This window comes from Pseudonaja textilis, chromosome 6, assembly GCF_049901715.1.
Source record: "Pseudonaja textilis isolate UNSWEBS1 chromosome 6, rPseTex1.2, whole genome shotgun sequence".
Classification (NCBI taxonomy): Eukaryota; Metazoa; Chordata; class Lepidosauria; order Squamata; family Elapidae; genus Pseudonaja; species Pseudonaja textilis.
The window spans coordinates 11,101,621-11,119,472 of NC_141995.1; the positions used below are offsets into that span (position 1 = coordinate 11,101,621).

The following is a 17,852-nucleotide window of genomic DNA, read 5'->3' on the forward strand; positions in this document are numbered from 1 at the left end:
AGCTGTAAGCTGAGGCAAGAAAACATCTGCCAACATTTTCTTCCCTTCAAATTTTTTTTTATATTTTTCTAACTTATTTTCTGGTTCTTTGAACCCTTTCAGGCAAAAGGATGTCATTAAGCAGCTTTTGTGGATTGTAAATAGTGAGCTGTAGATCATAAAAGCTTATGCCCTTTGATAAATTGGTCAGTCTGAAAAAAGTAAATAGATCTTATTAAGAGAAACTACAACAAAATCCATGGTGCAAATATTGCTTGAATAAATAGAAAATAAATGCACGCTACTAAAGCTAAATTTCATGAATTGTTCTGCATCTAAATTTAAAAGAGGAAGTAAATATTCGACTAACAACCCCCCAAAATTAACAATGTAGCTTGAAATAATCCTATAAAAGCTAAAAATCTGGAGTATTAAAAAGGGTGAGCTTCGGTTACTTGCCTCAGCTCCTACCCACCTAGCAGTTTGAAAGCATGCAAATGCGAGTAGATAAATAGGTACCACTTTGGTGGAAAGGTAACAACATTCTATATGCCTTGGCTGATAGGCATGCTGGTCATGTAACTACATAAATTGTCTTTGGACAATACTGGCTCCCTTGCTAAGAAATGGAGATGAGCACTGTGCCTTAGAGTTGGACATGACTGGACAGGGAATTTTTTACCTTTTTACTGACAATATCTGGTTGGTTCAGAACATTAGAATTATTTCTTGTGCTGTTCTTGAATTTATGTGACAGTTGAGATGATAGTGAGTGAAACTGATAGTATTGCTGGGTACCTTTTCACATTGGAAACGTTTTTGACTGCTTATACTTCTCATTCTAGGGGAAAGAAAAACTATGGGAAGCGGTCTTGGAATTTATGCATGGAAAATGAGGGAGATGGCAGGTGGTTGGGCAGATGATTCGAGGTGAAGCATCCAACATAGGAATACATCAAAACTATATAAAATAATTTGCTCCATTTATGAAAAAAATACAGAACAAGTTTTTAAATACTATTCTACATTATTTATATTCTCTCAATATCTATGTGCCAGGCCGTTGATCCACTCAAATGGTGTCATAGGTTTTCATCTTCCTTCCTTCCTTCCTTCTTCCCTCCCTCCCTTCCTCCCTCCCTCCCTCCCTCCCTCCCTCCTTCCTTCCTTCCTTCCATTCTAAAGTTGCTTCAAGGTTTTAACAATCTTCTTTTGTAAATCCATCAAGTAGTTGTTATCCAGTTCATTATCTTGGCTTGTTCTTTGTGTTTCTACTTTGACTGCGGTCTCTATCTTGTAATCCACAATTCATTTTGCAGTAAATCTGCATAAGCTTGTTTCCCGTTTCATCCTATTAGTCTTTCAAAGCATTTTCTTGGACAACTTTCCTTTCTCGCCTGTAAACAATACATTCATATAAGTAAGTTTCCTTTGTGCCATTTTAGCCACGTGTCTTCCCCCTTTCTTCAAAAGTATCAGGAAATGATTCAAATTTCATAGCATTGCCTGTCATTTTGTACAATGCAATGCTTATTCTCCAATTCAAAAATGAGAGGCATGCTTTTTCTTTTCTTTTCTTTTCCTGCCTGGAGTCTTTGTTTTTTTTAAATAGTAATTTGATTAAAAATTAAAACAACAACAATAAAAGCTAATATAAACTAAAAGAAAAAAATGAAAAGTGCAGAAAGAAAAGAAAAATAAAAAAAAAATAAAAAAATAAAGAAAAAATATACACAATTTTAGTAACTTATCACTTCCTCTTAAAGTACAACAAACGGTCTCTCCTTCCCATATTCTCATCTTTATTTATAATTTTAAAAATCTAAACTTTTCTATGGATCATTTAGTCCATTTACATCTTTCTTAAATTAAATCCTTATTTCTATTTTTGCTATTTGTTTTTGTTTCTTAGTTCTTAAGCTTTCAGTTATTTTTTTTTTCTTTTGTTCCAGAATGCAGGTAAATTCACAAGTGGTTCTTCAAATTAGAGCTCTAATTTCCTTAATACAGTTAAATAGGTAAATTCCAAAAGTAATTACAAAAGTGAGGTTAGCATCAGAGGTGGTACTCAACAGGTTCTGACCAGTTCTGGAGAACCAGTAGTGGAAATTTTGAGTAGTTCGGAGAACCAGCAAATACCACCTTTGACTAGAGATTTTACAGTATCTTTCCCCTGCCACGCCCACCAAGCCACTCCCACAGAACCAGTAGTAAAAACAATTGAATCCCACCACTAGTTAGCACAACCAGTATCCTTTAAAAAACTCTGCTCTGGAATAGCATTTAGACTTATATACCACTTTACAGCACTTTCTAAGCGGTTTACAGAATCAGCCTATTGTCCCCTAACAATCTGGGTCCTCATTTTACTGACCTTGGAAGGATGGAAGGCTGAGTTAACCTTGAGCCGGTGAGGATTGAACCCCAGGCAGTCAGCAGAATTATGATTCCCATTGTCTCCCAGTTTTCAAATCCAGGGAAAACACATTCTCCTGTGGTCTCCTCAGGAGGAGCAGTCAACCAAAGCAAAAGCGAGCAATCTCTCATCTTCTTCTCATCTGGAATCGTTCTGTGGTACAGGTGTAATTGTTAGCCTTTCAATCTTTGCCACAGCCATTATCTCTGTTTGACCAGGGGTATGTTAGTTTGCCATCCAGGAATGCAAAATATGCTTTTCCAATAAATATTATTTCTGAGAGATGGTTTTATGCCACTTAGTCAGTAGTCAGATCCAGCTGAGCCCAGGATGAATCTTCCTTCCAGCCACCAGAGATTAGCAAAACATTATATTTTGGTTTGTCTTCTCCTGTAAAGCATGATTTGACTTTCTTGACTGATGAATTTGGAGACATTTGCTTGGTCAGCTCTTTCCATGGTTTGTGGTTCATTAAGTAGACTTAGGCTTCTTCTTATTCTTTGATTATTTTTTTTAGTTATTTAATTGGCTGCTGGGAATCAAATATTGACATGGGATTAACTTAAACCAGGAGTAGCTCCTTTCCCTAAGGCCAGCCTTACCATTAAGAAGAGCAAGACAGATGGCAAACTGATGCCAGATTTCCTCCAGCTGATCTCCTGATTTGTGTTTAATTATAGGATTTTTTTTTAAGTGTTTGGCCCTGCCAATAAATTGTTCTATTTACGTTGAGGGATTGTGAGGGGCTTTAGAAGAATTAACTCTGAAAAACCTGAACCTTGGTTGTTTACTTGCAGACTTCATTGTCCAATTAGGCAACCTCATATTCCATCATACGGAAACCAGCAAGCTCAGAGAACATCAAGAATTCCACAGTTTGACCCTGAGCTACAGATATTCTCATATTGGGATCTCATCAAAGTGATACTGAGAGGAATTCAATGGTGGTACTACTGGGAAAGAGTATAGAAGGGACCCTATGGGAAGAAATGGTAGGTCCTCCTTCTGCTTCATGTGTTGGCTACTCTTAGGTTTGCCTGAAAAGGTCCGTGATCATTGGACATGTGCAGTGGTGGGATTCAAACTTTTTTACAGTTCTGTGGCTGTGGCTTGGTGGGCGTGGCATGGCATGGCTTGGTGGGCATGATTTGGTAGGCATGGCAGGGGAAGGATACTGTAAAATCTCCATTCCCTCCCCACTCCTGGGGGAAGGTTACTACAAAATCCCATTCCCTCCCCACCCCACTAACCTGCTTTCCAGCTCTGTTCCCCTGTGCAGGGCAACAAAAGAAGACCCAGCCAATCATCTGGGACTCGGAAGGCAGAGAATAGTTGGGGGTGGGGTCAGTCAGAGGTGGTATTTGCTGATTCTCTGAATTACTCAAAATTTCCACTACCGATTCTCCAGAACTGGTCAGAACCTGCTGAATTCCACCTCTGGACATGTGGCTTACTTGCAGGACACTGGTCTAATTTGTAAGGTTCTCTATTGAAATGATTAAAGCCCTGGAGCCAAAGGCAAAGTTAATGTAAATATAGTGTATGTCTAGTGCAGAGCTGTCAAACTCCCAGTCTGTAGGACAGATCTGTCATGTGCTGGCCACGCCCACACCCGGTTTAGCAAAAGGGGAAAAAAGTCCCAGTACGTCACATGATGCCACCGTGGTGACTGAGTTTGACACCCCTGGTCTAGTGTGATGAAAAGAAGGACTAGGAGAGACATGATAGCAGTGTTCCATTATTGGAGGGGCTCCTACAAAGATGAGTGGGTTAAACTATTTTCCAAAGCACCCAAAGGCAAGATGAGAAACAATTGGATGGAAACGAATCAAGAAGAGAAGCAACCTGGAACTAAGAAGAAATTTCCTAAAGGTGAGAGCAATCAACCAATGGAACCAATGTTGCCTTCAGAACTTGTGGGGGCTCCATCACTGGAGGCTTTCAAAAAGAGACTGGACAATCATTTATCTGAAATGATATTGGCTCTCCTGCTCAAGCAGGGTGTTGGATTTAGAAGACCTCCAAGGTTCCTTCCAACTCTTAGTCTATATTCTAAAAGTTTGGTGCCTGCTGAAGTTCCAACTCAATAAGATACTAGTGATGCCATGGCATCTTGGAATAAAACTGCTACTTCTCACTGCTGTGGTTTCTTCCCTCACTTCCTTTAGGTAAGGCAGACTTGACTGTACACAAGTATACAGAGAAAGAATTAATGTTGGTAATACCCGTTAGTAGGTAAGAGACAATAAACATGCTAGCCCTTGGAAAGGAGGAAAAAAGACTCAAGATAACTTCATCTTGATTATATCCACTCTAAGAGGAACAGAAGGAAATTTTTGGTAGGGTTTCAAGATTCTATAACTATACCCTACAACAACAACAACTAAACTTCCAGCAGTATTTGTGGTGTCTTGTTTCTTGACTTTCCCCTACCTGTAAGAAATGACAGCAAGAGCAACAAGGTGACATTACAATCTCCTCTCCTTCTCCTCCAAGGTGGGTAAAGGGGCTGGAGACAGAGAGAAAGGAAGAGATGGGAAGAATGAAGATATATCTCCAATTGTTTCTGCCCACCTGATATGCTCTGGTAGAGTGGGTGTGTTCCAGGCCCTTTATATTAAGTGTGGACAATTTATGGGACTGAGGACATGTGCCTTCTCTGTCATGTTTGCCAAATCCAGTCTAAATATCTGGCTGGCTGTTCAGCCAATCATAATAATACACAGAGGGCATCTTGTTACAAGCCCTGCAGCTGTCTTCATCTTTGGGTGCTTTGATAGGTGCTCAACCTTGCTTGTTTGCTCTAGTTCCTCCTGCAATTTCCTGCAATAACTCTACGGCCAAAAGGGTAGATTCAGTTGGATTTTGCCACCAAGAGATGACAATGCGATATGCACTTAATCATCCTGCCTTCCTACCAGAGGTAGTATTCATCAGGTCAGAGGTGGTATTCTGCAGGTTCTGACCAGTTCTAGAGAACCGGTAGCGGAAATTTTGAGTGGTCCAGAGAACCAGCAAATGCCACCTCTGACTGGCCCCACCCCCATCTCTTCCCTGCCTCCCATTGAGTCCCAGATGATTGGCTGGGTCTTCTTTGGTTGCCCAGCACAGGAGAACGGAGCTGGAAAGCAGGTTAGTGGGGTGGGGAGGGAATGGGGATTTTGCAGTATATCCTTCCCCTGCCATGCCCACCAAGTCATGCCCACCAAGCCATGCCATACCCACGAAGCTGCGCCCACAAAACCGGTAGTAAACATTTTTTTGAATCCCACCACTGCTTCCTACTCATTGGCATCCTCCCTTCTCTCCTAATGACAACTCAATTAGCAAGGGGTGCTGGGGTGGGTGGGGCTTGGTTCCTGCAATACCCTCTCCCCCTGCCCCTCAAGTGAGAACAAGGAGGGGAATGATCTCACAATGCCTTGAAAATAAATAAATAAAAAGAGAGTAATGAGGAATCCGGTAGCCATGCCTTTAGTAGTCAGGAAATCCTGGCATGAGAACCGTTAAGAGACCCGGTTGGATATCGTGATAAACATTCTGCAAGGAGAAGTTGACTCCTTGGGCAAATATGACACTTCTTCGATTTCACCACCTCCTCCCAAGAGTCTAGAAGCTATCAAAGTTTGGGCTCCATCAACGCTCGAGAAACTCCCTCCCTGTCCCTGTTACCAGCTGCCTTGGTTGGGACTGAAGGAGGGAGCGAGAAAACGAAAGAGAAGAGGAAAGAACTGCAGAAGCCAAGAGGGAGGGAGGAAGAGGGAGAGCACTCTGCGAGCTGCTGTACTGAAAGCCGAGTTTCTCCGGTGCACCAACGTGGCTTCGGAGTCCTCTTTTGTTCCAGATGTACTGACCTCCCACGTGTGTGCGCGCGCTAATCCTTCTCCTCTGGTTGCCTGTTGTTGGTGGTGGGGAGGGGAGGGGTGGAGAGAGAGAGAGAGAGAGAGAGACCCCTCTCCGCTGGAGCTGTGGAGGGATTAAAACCGCAAGTCTTTTCCTGTCATGAGATGAAGCTTTTTGCGCCCCAGAGCTGTGAAAGGCAGCCCTGATGCAGCAGCTCCCTTCGTTGTCAGCCGGACTGCAAAAGTGTCTCCGGCATTAGTTTAGCAGAAGAAAAGGAATATTCTTGGGTTAGTTCTGGTTCCCAGCACTAACTGCTGAACAGGAGCTGCTAAATGATTCAGCTCCATTGGCAACTGGAGTTGGACTGCATCACTCGTGGGACCCATCGTCTGAAATCGTCATCTTCCTTCCAGCACGGACAGGAAAGCTACAGATTGTAAGTTTTACACTCTCTCTCTCTCCCCCTCCTTTCGTCCGTCCATCCGTCTGTCTGTCTCTGTCTGTCTCTCTCTCCCCCTCCGCCTGTCTGTCTGTCTGTCTCTCTCTTTCTCTCTCTCTCTCTCTTTAATTTAGAGACGCGAATAGGAAAAGTGTGCGTAGAGGGAGATGGAGAGCACAAATTGTCTACCCTAGCTTAAAAGACCCAGAGGAAGATGCTGCGTCTGATCGGGTTGTTTGTTATTGCACAAGCGGCTACCTCGCTGCGTGGCAAAGGATTGCGCGCTGCCACTGCTGTGCCAGCCGCCAGGTTAAATTATGGGGGTAATTCCTGGCAGGCGGCTGCAGTACCAGGAATTCACTTGTGATCGGCATTCACTGTTGTTTGTTCTGGAGGACCCAATGAATGGGGAACAGTGGAACCAAAGGTACCGCAACCAGACAATCGGCAGATGGAACTGGAGATTACAGGGGAGAATTTTGCACAGGGGCAGCTGCTTTCCAGGGCAAGTTACTTTTTTGTTTTGTTCTGGGTTTCTTTTTTTTTGGGGGGGGGGAGAGGGGGTCAGGAAGGGAGGGCAGGGATTAACCAAGAGAAAGGTGGTAATCTCCTCGATCTGGATGACAGCAGCATCTTGGATTGTAGATGTGCTCGGTGGCCAGAGTTGTTGTGAGAGAGGATGGTAAGGAGTATAAAAGACTCTGGAGCCGTGTCTAGTTGCTGGGTTTCCTTTTTCCTCAATCGGTGTGTTGGCAGTCTTGGCCTGCTTTTAAACTCTCCTTCTTCCTGCCCAACACCAGCCAAAGGTTTGCCAGCTTCTGCGTTAATGCCCCCTCTCTTTCTTTCTCGCTACCCCCAAAAAACACCCCTGCTCATCTCCTTGAACGTATGGGATTTGGCTCTTCCCCTCTTTTCAAAACCTGTAATCCTTTTTCAAAACACAGCCTTTGATCCTAGGTTGGAAGATGAGGAATTTTCAGTATTTGGAGGCATTTCAAACAGGCTTTCTTAAATAGCTTTTCAAGGAGACAGTTAAGCCCTACTTTTGTGTAAGTTTGAAGTCTGGTCATTTACACACTGGAATCCAGAAAGCAGCAGATGCTGACTCTGAGATTTTAGAATAGAATAGAATAGAATAGAATAGAATAGAATAGAATAGTATAGAATAGAATAGAATAGAATAGAATAGAATAGAATATTGGCCGAATGTGATTGGACACACAAGGAATTTGTCTTGGTGCAAATTCTCTCAGTGAACATATAAGAAAAGATGCATTTGTCAAGAGGCAAGAATCATAAGGTACAACACTTAACAATAGTCATAGGGTACAATAAGCAATCAAATCATACTAGGAAACAGTCAATGTAAATCGTAACGATACAAGCGACAAGTTACAGTCATACAGTCACAAGTGATAAGGAGTGATAAGGAGTGATGAGAAGATTAATAGTAATAGTAATACAGACTTTGTAATAGTTGAACAGTGTTGAGGGAATTATGTGTTTAGCAGAGTGATGGCTTTCAGAGAAAAATTGTCCTTGTGTCTAGTTGTACCTGATGATTCTTGACTCTTGACAAATGTATCTTTTCTTTTATGTACACTGAGAGCCCTTGCACCAATTCCTTGTGTGTCCAATCACACTTGGCCAATAAAGAATTGTATTTGTATTTCTAGTTGTTCTGGTGTGCAGTGCTCTATAGCGTCATTTTGAGGGAAGGAGTTGAAACAGTTTATGTCCGGGATGTGAGGAGTCTAAATATTTTAGAGGAACAGCTAGGAAATGTATAGTCAGTTTCAAGGGTTCAAAGCGCTATCTCCATGATCCTCAATCCCAAATTTCTACAGTAAAATAATGTAATTTCTAATCAGTTTCTAGTTTAGGGACATCTCGGTAGAAAAGGTAGTAGCCACCCCTTCTGCCTGTTGTGTCGCTTGGAAGTGACATTTTAACTTCTCACAGTGTGTGAAGAAGAACTATAGAACTGCTGGTCCTCAACTTACGACTACCATTGACCCCCAAATTTATGTTGCTCAGTGAGCCATTTGAGTGAACTTTGCCCCCTTTTCCCAACCTTTCTTGCAACCATTAAGCGAATCACTGCAATTGTTAAGCGAATCCGTTTTCCCCATTGGACTTTGCTTGTCAGAAGGTCGCAAAAGGGGATCACATGACCCTGGGAGACTGCATCCGCGTAGGTTGCCAAGTGTGTCTGGATTTTGATTATGTGACTATGGGGAAGCTGCAACAGCTGTGTGGAAAACGGCCATAACTCACTGTTTACAATGTGGTTGTAACTTCAAATGGCCACTCAATGAATTATTGTAAGTTGAGGAGTATCTGTAAAATATATATATATATTTTGTGGGGGGAGAAATTTAGATAATAGTTGCAGTTTGGTCTGGGCATTAGAGTGATCGCAAAGTTCCAAGAAGCAGTTCCTGATTTCTTGACAGCTACTGGTGCTAAAACTACTTTGATTACACCCAGAGTGTGAGAGTGTTGTGGTTCACTGGCAGCCCCTTCAGACAGCAGCGGAATCGGATAGTGGGGAAGAACGGGGATCAGTCCAGGAGTCTGGAGAGGACTCGGAGGAGGGTCCTGCATCCGATTCAGAGATGGGGCCAGGACCATTTGGGAGTGGGGTGGGGTGCTGCCTCCGGAGTCTGGCAGCAGCGAGGCAGAGGAACAAGGGGAGCCTGTTCCCAGTGCGCATGTGCGCAGAGCTGCTAGAAGGCAAGAGCAGCTGAAACAAAAGGGGCAATTCGGGAGTAAGCTGGGAGGTGATTGCCCCTCCCATAAGGTAGATGTAGGACTTTACTTTTCTCTACATTGAATTTCATTTTGAATGTACCTTTTCTTTATGTATACTGAGAGTATTTACACTAAGACAAATTCCTTGTGTGTCCAATCACACTTGGCCAATAAAGTATTCTATCTGTTCTATTCTATTTTGTTAGATATGGCTCAGTGTTCTAGTCTGTCAAGATCCATCTGGATCTTGAGCCTATCTTCTTGGGTGTTAGCTATTCCTGCCAGCTTAGTATCATCTGCAAATTTGGGAAGTTCCCCTTCTATTCCCTCATCTAAGTCGTTAATGAAGATATTGAAGAGTGCTGGGCCTAAGACAGAACCTTGTGGCACCCCACTGCTTACTTCCCTCCATGTAGACTTAGACCCATTAAGGACTACTCAGTGAGTATGGTTTGTCAGCCAGTTGCAAATCCATCTAGTGGTGGTGCTATCTATTCCACTTTTTTCTAGCTTACTAAGAAGTAGGTTGTGGTCTACTTTGTTGAATGCCTTGCTGAAATCTAAATATATTATGTCCACAGTATTTTGCTGGTCTACTAATTTAGTCACTGTGTTGAAGAATGAAATAAGATTGGTTTGGCATGATCTGCTTTTAACAAACCTGTGCTGACTGCTAGTTATTACTTTACTTGTTTCTAGATGTTGGCAGATTTGTTTTTTTTTTAACTTTTCCAGTATCTTCCTGGGTATTGATGTTAGGCTGATTGGTTTATAGTTTCCTGGGTCTATTTTTTTTTTCCTTTTTTGAAGATGGGAACCACATCAGCTCTTTTAAAGTCCTCTGGTAGTTCCCCGGTGCTCCAGGATTTTTGAAAGATATGCTGTAGTGGTTCTGAGATGACCTCTGCCAGCTCCTTTAAAACTCTGGGATGTAATCCATCAGGCCCTGGTGATTTGTTTTCATCAAGATTAGACAGGTGTTCTCTTACTATTTTTTTTGCTTATTTTAACTTTTATTTCTGGTCTGTCTTTTACAGTTATGTTTTGGGTGGGTTGAGCTTTAGTTTCTTTTTGCGTGAAGACGGATGCAAAGAATGAGTTAAGCAGTTCTGCTTTCTCTCTGTTGTCTGTTACTTCCTTGCCATCTTCTCTTTTTAGTGGACTGACTGTTTCCTTGATTTTTTTCTTGTTATTTTTTTTTTGTTGGAAGAAACTTTTTTTATTATCTTTGACTTTTGTTGAAGTCTTTGTTCGTTCTGAGCTTTTGCTATCCTGACTTCATCTTTGCAGATTCTGGCTATCTGCTGATATTCTGCCTTAGTTGTACGTCCTTCTTTCCATTTTTTGTACTTGTCCTTCTTTTCTTTCAATTTGCCAGAGAGAAGCAAAGTCATTCACTCTGTTTGGATTCATTCTTGAAGCTCTTTTTATTTCTGTTGGTTTTTTTTTTCTAGTTCATTTGACACTTCTGAAAAATCTGAAGTAGAACAACTCTTTATTTTCCCGTAAGTAACATCCAAATGCAGGGAGAGAGCTGAGGTCAGATCAATGGAATCAATGGCATTGATCCCATAATCAAGTTAAGCACGTTGTACAAAGGCTGTTTGTGACTTTCAGACAGGTTAAAACAGGTCACAGCATCTGCATTTTTAGAGAGCCAATTTGGTCTAGTGATTAAGGCACCGGGCTAGAGAAACCAGGACATGGTGAGTTCTGGTCCCCGCCTTAGGCATGAAAGCCAGTTGGATGACTGTGGGTCAATCACTAGGAAACTGTGAATTTTGATCCCCATTTTAAGCATGAAAGTCAGGTAGTCCTCTACTTGCAACCATTCATTTAGTGTGACCATTATAACAGGCCTCAAAAAAAAAAAAGTGACAATCATTCTTCATCCTCACAACCATAACAACATCCCAGCGGTCATGTGTATCAAAATTCCAGTGCTTGGCTACCAGCGTTTATTTACCGGGGTGGGCTTCAAAAATTTCAGCAACTGGTTCTCTGCCTAGGCGCTGGGTGGGCGTGGCCATGGTGGGCGTGGCCTAATAGGCCTCCTGTATCACAGTAGGGGGGCATTTTTGCCCTCCCCAGCCTCCTGGGGAGGGTGAAAACAGCCTCCCCTGGGTTCTAGAGGCCCTCCGGTGGCTGGAAATGGGCCCATTTTTTGGACTTCCAAAACTTCTGGGGGCCCCGTTTTTACCTCACATCCAAAACTGGCCACATGGAGACTCCTGGGAGAGACAGGGGGGCAGGCTGGGGTGAACGGGACCAGTCAGGGGTGGCCATTACATTAGCTATGGGTTTGCCTGAACCTAGGCAAACCTGTAGTAGCCTATCCCTATTGATTTACAACAGTTATAGCCATGCGATTGTGACCTTCCCAGCTGCCTTCTAACAAGCTAAGTCAGTGAGGAGAAAACCAGATTCGCCAAACAGCCACACTTAACAACCACTGGAAATTCTTGTCTCAATTCCGGCCATAACTCGAGGACTGCCTATAATTCCTTTTCACAGTAGAGTTTTTTTTTTTTTAATGCATCTTTCACAGATATCCAATCAACACCCTTTCTTATGAGGCTGTACAGTTAGCAGCTTCTTTCCCCTTAAAATGAATTTACAGTTTTTTCTGGGAAGCAACTGCTTTTTTAAATCCTTCAGTTAGAATGAATGTGAGAGAAGTTGTTAAAGAAAAGTAATCGTTCTCGGTACAGCCCTTCAATTAAGCAAAAAGTACATTTCTTTTTAAAAAAGAAATGTAAGTGGGAGAAAAATACTTTTAGCCGAATTGCAGGAAAATTTCCATTTGCCATAAGCAGAGCCATAACTTTAATCAGTTCAAAAATAGTTCAAGCTTAAAGGCAAAGCTTCTCCCGCATATGTTTTCTAGTCAAAACCAATGTCTTAATTATACCTGGATACCAGTCAGCAACCAATACTGGATAAAGGTAAAGATTCCTCTTGCACATACATGCTAGTCGTTTCTAACTCTAGGGGGCAGTGCTCATCTCCGTTTCTAAGCTGAAGAGCCAGTGCTGTCGGATGATGTCTCTGTGGTCCTGTGGCTGGCATGACTAAATGCTGAAGGCACACGGAGTGCTGTTACCTTCCCACCAAAGGGGTCCCTATTTTTCTACTTGCATTTTTTAAGTTGCTTTTGAACTGCTAGGTTGACAAGTAACAGGATCGATCTGGAGCTCTGTTATCAGCTGCAAGAGGCCTTGCCACTGCAGAAGAAGATATTCCTGAAGGCTTGTGACTGTGAAAAGGAGGCTAGGGGCAACACATGCAAGTGAAGTTAGTCAGTGGATGATATCCCCCGAAAATAAGACCTGGTGCCTTTTTTGGTGGAAAAAAATATAAGAAAAGCTCTTATTTTTGCAGGAACATGGTAAATAATATGTCAGAGATATCTGAAGGGGTGGTTAAAAAAAGAAGTAATGATGGCATTCTTGACCATGAGATCCAAACCACACCTCCTCTTTTACAGGCATTGTACAGGTGAAACTCAAAAAATTAGAATATCGTGCAAAAGTTCATTTATTTCAGTAATGCAACTTAGAAGGTGAAACTAATATATGAGATGGACTCATTACATGTAAAGCAAGATAGTTCAAGCCGTGATTTGTCATAATTCAGATGATTATGGCTTACAGTTCATGAAAACCCCAGATCCACAATCTCAGAAAATTAGAATATTGTGAAAAGGTTCAATATTCTAGGCTCAAAGTGTCTCACTCTAATCAGCTAAGTAAGCCATAACACCTGCAAAGGGTTCCTGAGCCTTTAAATGGTCTCTCAGTCTGGTTCAGTAGGAAGCACAATCATGGGAAAGACTGCTGACCTGACAATTGTGCAGAAAACCATCACTGACACCCTCCATAAGGAGGGAAAGCCTCAAAAGTTAATTGCAAAGGAAGTTGGATGTTTCCAAAGTGCTGTATCAAAGCACATTAATAGAAAGTTATGTGGAAGGGAAAAGTGTGGAAGAAAAAGGTGCACAAGCAGCAGGGATGACCACAGCCGGGAGAGGATTGTCAGGAAAAGGCCATTCAAAAGTGTTGGGGACTTTCACAGGGAGTGGACTGAGGCCGGAGTCAGTGCATCAAGAGCCACCACACACAGACAGATCCTGGACATGGGCTTCAAATTTCGTATTCCTCTTGTCAAGCCACTCCTGAACAACAAACAACATCAGAAGCATCTTACCTGGGCTAAAGAAAAACAGAACTGGTCTGTTGCTCAGTGGTCCAAAGTCCTCTTTACTGATGAGAGCAACTTTTGCATCTCATTTGGAAACCAAGGACCCAGAGTCTGGAGGAAGAATGGAGAGGCACACACTGCAAGATGCTTGAAGTCCAGTGTGAAGTTTCCACAGTCTGTGTTGATTTGGGGAGCCATGTCATCTGCTGGTGTTGGTCCACTGTGCTTCATTAAGCTCAGGGTCAACGCAGACGTCTACCAGGAGATTTTGGAGCACTTCATGCTTCCTTCCTCAGATGAGCTTTATGGGGATGCTGACTTCATTTTCCAGCAGGACTTGGCACCCGCCTACACTGCCAAAAGTACCAAACCCTGGTCCAATGACCATGGGATTACTGTGCTTGATTGGCCAGCAAACTCGCCTGACCTGAACCCCATGGAGAATCTATGGGGCATAGATGAGAGACATGAGACCAAACAATGCAGAAGAGCTGAAGGCCCCTATTGAAGCATCCTGGTCTTCCATAACGCCTCAGCAGGCTGATAGCTTCCATGCCACACCACATTGAGGCAGTCATTGCTGCAAAAGGGGCCCAAACCAAGTACTGAGTACATATGCATGCTTATACTTTTCAGAGGTCCGATATTGTTCTATGTACAATCCTTGTTTTATTGATTGCATGTAATATTCTAATTTTCTGAGATTGTGGATTTGGGGTTTTCATGAGCTATAAGCCATAATCATCACAATTATGACAAATCACGGCTTTGCATGTAATGAGTATCTCATATATTAATTTCACCTTTTAAGTTGCATTACTGAAATAAATGAACTTTTGCATGATATTCTAATTTTTCGAGTTTCACCTGTAGATGCAAAACAACCTCAGACCCTATGCAATCTTGTCAATGTGAATGAGAGGCTATTAAATATCCTTGTTTTAAGTTTGTTCCCCGTAACAATTGCCATTTCTCTTCTTGGTACAATAGACTTTAAACATCTTTAGTTCCTTAATGATCTGCATGGCATATTTTACTTGGCACACGATTTACATAAATGAAGGAAAGAAGCTCCTATATCTTAGTTTTTGATCCAGTTTTGGCACTGAATAAAAATCCTGAGATTAGAAGGGATACCTGAGCTGTTTTATCTGGGAACACTGATGCTCTCCTGCTCATTATTTTTTTAGCTTTTGTTGAAGATGAATCTAGTGAATTTTTGTGAAAGGGAGGGGTAGACAATAAAAGAATTAATCATGGAAGAATTCCAAGCACATTCTCATTAAAAAAAATTGGAACTACACAGTTGCAGTACTCTGAATATTTTTTGGTGATTTGCGAAACAGATGATCTGATGGTAGCACTGGGGCCTTAAAATCCTTCCTCTGTATTTCAGATCGGTTGCAAAGCTTTCTTCCCTTTGGATTAGCAAAGTCTGTTCTTTCTGACGATGACCTTAATGGTACAATGTTGGTCAGGCTGAATTTTTCTTTTCCTTTTGCAACCTGCTTTGACTTCAGTTACATTTTACATTCATTCTATTGTGAGTCAAATGGACAGATTGGAGTAAAAAGAGCACTTAGTTTAGTAAAGATAATATAGAAGAACAGCTAGGCTGGCTGAGATCCAAAGGCTTTGTATTGTCCTGTTGCTTGTCTCTGTAGATTCCAGCCAGATAGCCAGAGAAACTAAGAAACCTAGACACAGGAGATGAGGATAACAACATTCTTCTTGGGTTCACTGGTCAACAGCGTGTCTTCAACACAGAATGTCATATATAGGCATCCAGACAAGCTGTGCTTGATAGAACTATTATTCTATATGAATCCTCAGTCTGGCAGCTGTTATCGCATTTTCTTCTAGCAACCTCTTAAGAGATGTGTGCTTGTCTTGAGTATTTTGCTTTGACCTAAGGACGTCCAGAGTTGGTGTCAAACTTGGAATATTTGGAACAGCTTGTAAGTTTATTTAATCAATTTATATGGCCTGATCAAGGAGAGAAGCAAAACTAAGGAGAAATTTCCTGACAAAGAAATTTCCTGACAAAGAATCAGTGGAACAACTTGCCTCCAGAAGTTGTGGATGCTCCAACACTAGAAGTTTTTAAGAAGAGATTGGATAACTTTTTGTCTGAAGTGGTGTGGGCAGTGGTGGCATTCATTTTTTTTTACTACTGGTTCTGTGGGCGTGGCTTGGTGGGCGTGGTGTGGCTTGGTGGGTGTTACTTGGTGAGTATGGTGGTGGAAGGAAACTGTAAAATCTCCATTTCCACTCCACCCCTGTAACCTGCTTTCTAGATCCATTCTCCTGTGCAAAGCAACTAAAAAAGACCCAGCCGATCAGCTCGGATTCGGGAGGCAGCAAATAAATGGGGGCAGGGCCAACCAGAGGTTGTATTTACCGGTTCGCTGAACTACTCAAAATTTCCGCTACTGGTTCTGACATGCAGGGTTTCCTTTCTAAGCAGGAAGTTGGTCTAGAAGATCTCCAAGGTTCCTTCCAACTCTGTTATTCTATTCTATTCTATTCTATTCTATTCTATTCTATTCTATTCTATTCTATTCTATTCTATTCTATTCTGGGGCTGATAACATCAGATTAAAATGAATAACAAAAAATATGTGGAAGGGTAACCATGGTCATTTTTCTAAAGCTTTGTAGAACAGGCTCAACCAACACCTACCAAATGCTTGCAGGAAAATCCAGGTTTTCAAGGCCTTAGAGGGTAATGCCATCTAAATCCTGGGGCTTATTCTGTTCCATAGGGCAGGCTCAGCAATAGAGACATCAAATGATATTGTTTCAGAAAGCAATGCCAGAGTTATACCTACCCTGTCAGGTCTTGTGGGATGAGCAGAAATAATCAAAAGTCAGTGATCCTGCAAATAATCTGATCCTTTGTGCACAAGGGTACTAAAAGCGGTAACCTATTGAAATATACTCAGAATCCTACTGGGAGTCCATGTGAGCTCACAGAGTAGTGGTATTCCATAGGCATACCTTGGTGTACCCATAACTACTTATACCATTGCACCAATGGCAGCTGGGGGATGGACTTCACACAAAAATGTGATGACCTCAAGACCTTGAGCAGGGCCTCCTCATCCAGAAATAGGCAAAACTGCTATACAAGATGAACTTGTGCAAAAGTCATCTTGTACACAACAGTCACCTACTCTTTGAGCAGAAACCAATAGTCCCTCAATATCCTTGAGTTCGCCACTTGGTCGGCCTGGTAGAATGTCACTGATGATATTTTTTCCTGAGAGGACTTAACCAACAAGGAGAGATATAGATATAATTCATAGGTGGCCATACTTAGCCCTAAAGATCCTTCGGGATCAATAGTTTCAAACTCTTTCCCATAAGACCAAGCCTGTTAGTGTTCCAAACAATTTCAAAGGATCTGCACAAGCTGTAGTCCATCTCAGAACAGGCCCACAAGACTGTATCCAACAAATGTTTCAATGAGTGTCCATACAGGTATGTTCTGACTACTTTTTGCCTAGAGATCCTTGGTTACCTTGAACAGGGCCACCGGCAGCTATTTCAAGACCCCATAAGGATTGAAGAATAATGACATTTTTCTGCCTTTATAGTCACAAGGTAATCCTTAATAATGGCTCTTACCTGGCCAGGTTCAGTTTTCATTTACCTCCAATGGTGATCTAGACACCTCTCATCATGCCATTTCATTGCCAAAGTTCCGGTCCGGTACAAGAAATCAGGAAGCAAGGTGACTGAAATGAATACAGGTTTATTGCATGCTAATGGTCTCTACAAGAATCTGAACTACTAATGGTCAAAGCAAACTGACAGTAGATAAGAGTGAATAGAGGGATGTAGTGGCTCAGTAGCTAAGACGTTGAGCTTGTCGATCAGAATGGTCGGCAATTTGGCGGTTCGAATCCCTAGCGCCACATAATGGAGTGAGCTCCTGTTACTTGTCCCAGCTTCTACCAACCTAGCATTTTGAAAGCATGTAAAAAAAATGCAAGTCGAAAAGTAAGGACCACCTGGTGGGAAGGTAACAGAGTTCCACGTGCCTTCAGCATTTACTCATGCTGGCCACATGACCATGGAGACATCTTCGGACAGCACTGGCTCTTCGGCTTAGAAACAGAGAGTTGAGCACAGCCCCTAGAGCTGGAAATGACTACCATGTATGTACACTGGGAACCTTTACCTTTACCTAAGGGTCTCTACAAGAATCTGAACTAC

At 42.2% G+C, this 17,852-nt stretch overlaps 1 protein-coding gene across 1 annotated transcript in view; it reads left to right on the forward strand.

Moving 5' to 3' along the window:
- The first annotated feature begins 6,225 nt into the window (after window positions 1-6,225).
- The window catches only part of ARHGAP24 (Rho GTPase activating protein 24), a 385,919-nt gene continuing 374,292 nt past the window's right edge, over window positions 6,226-17,852 (forward strand). Inside the window, exon 1 of the mRNA XM_087935845.1 lies at window positions 6,226-6,674. The gene's annotated coding sequence lies outside the window, so the exon portion shown is untranslated. The remainder of the gene's footprint in view (window positions 6,675-17,852) is intronic.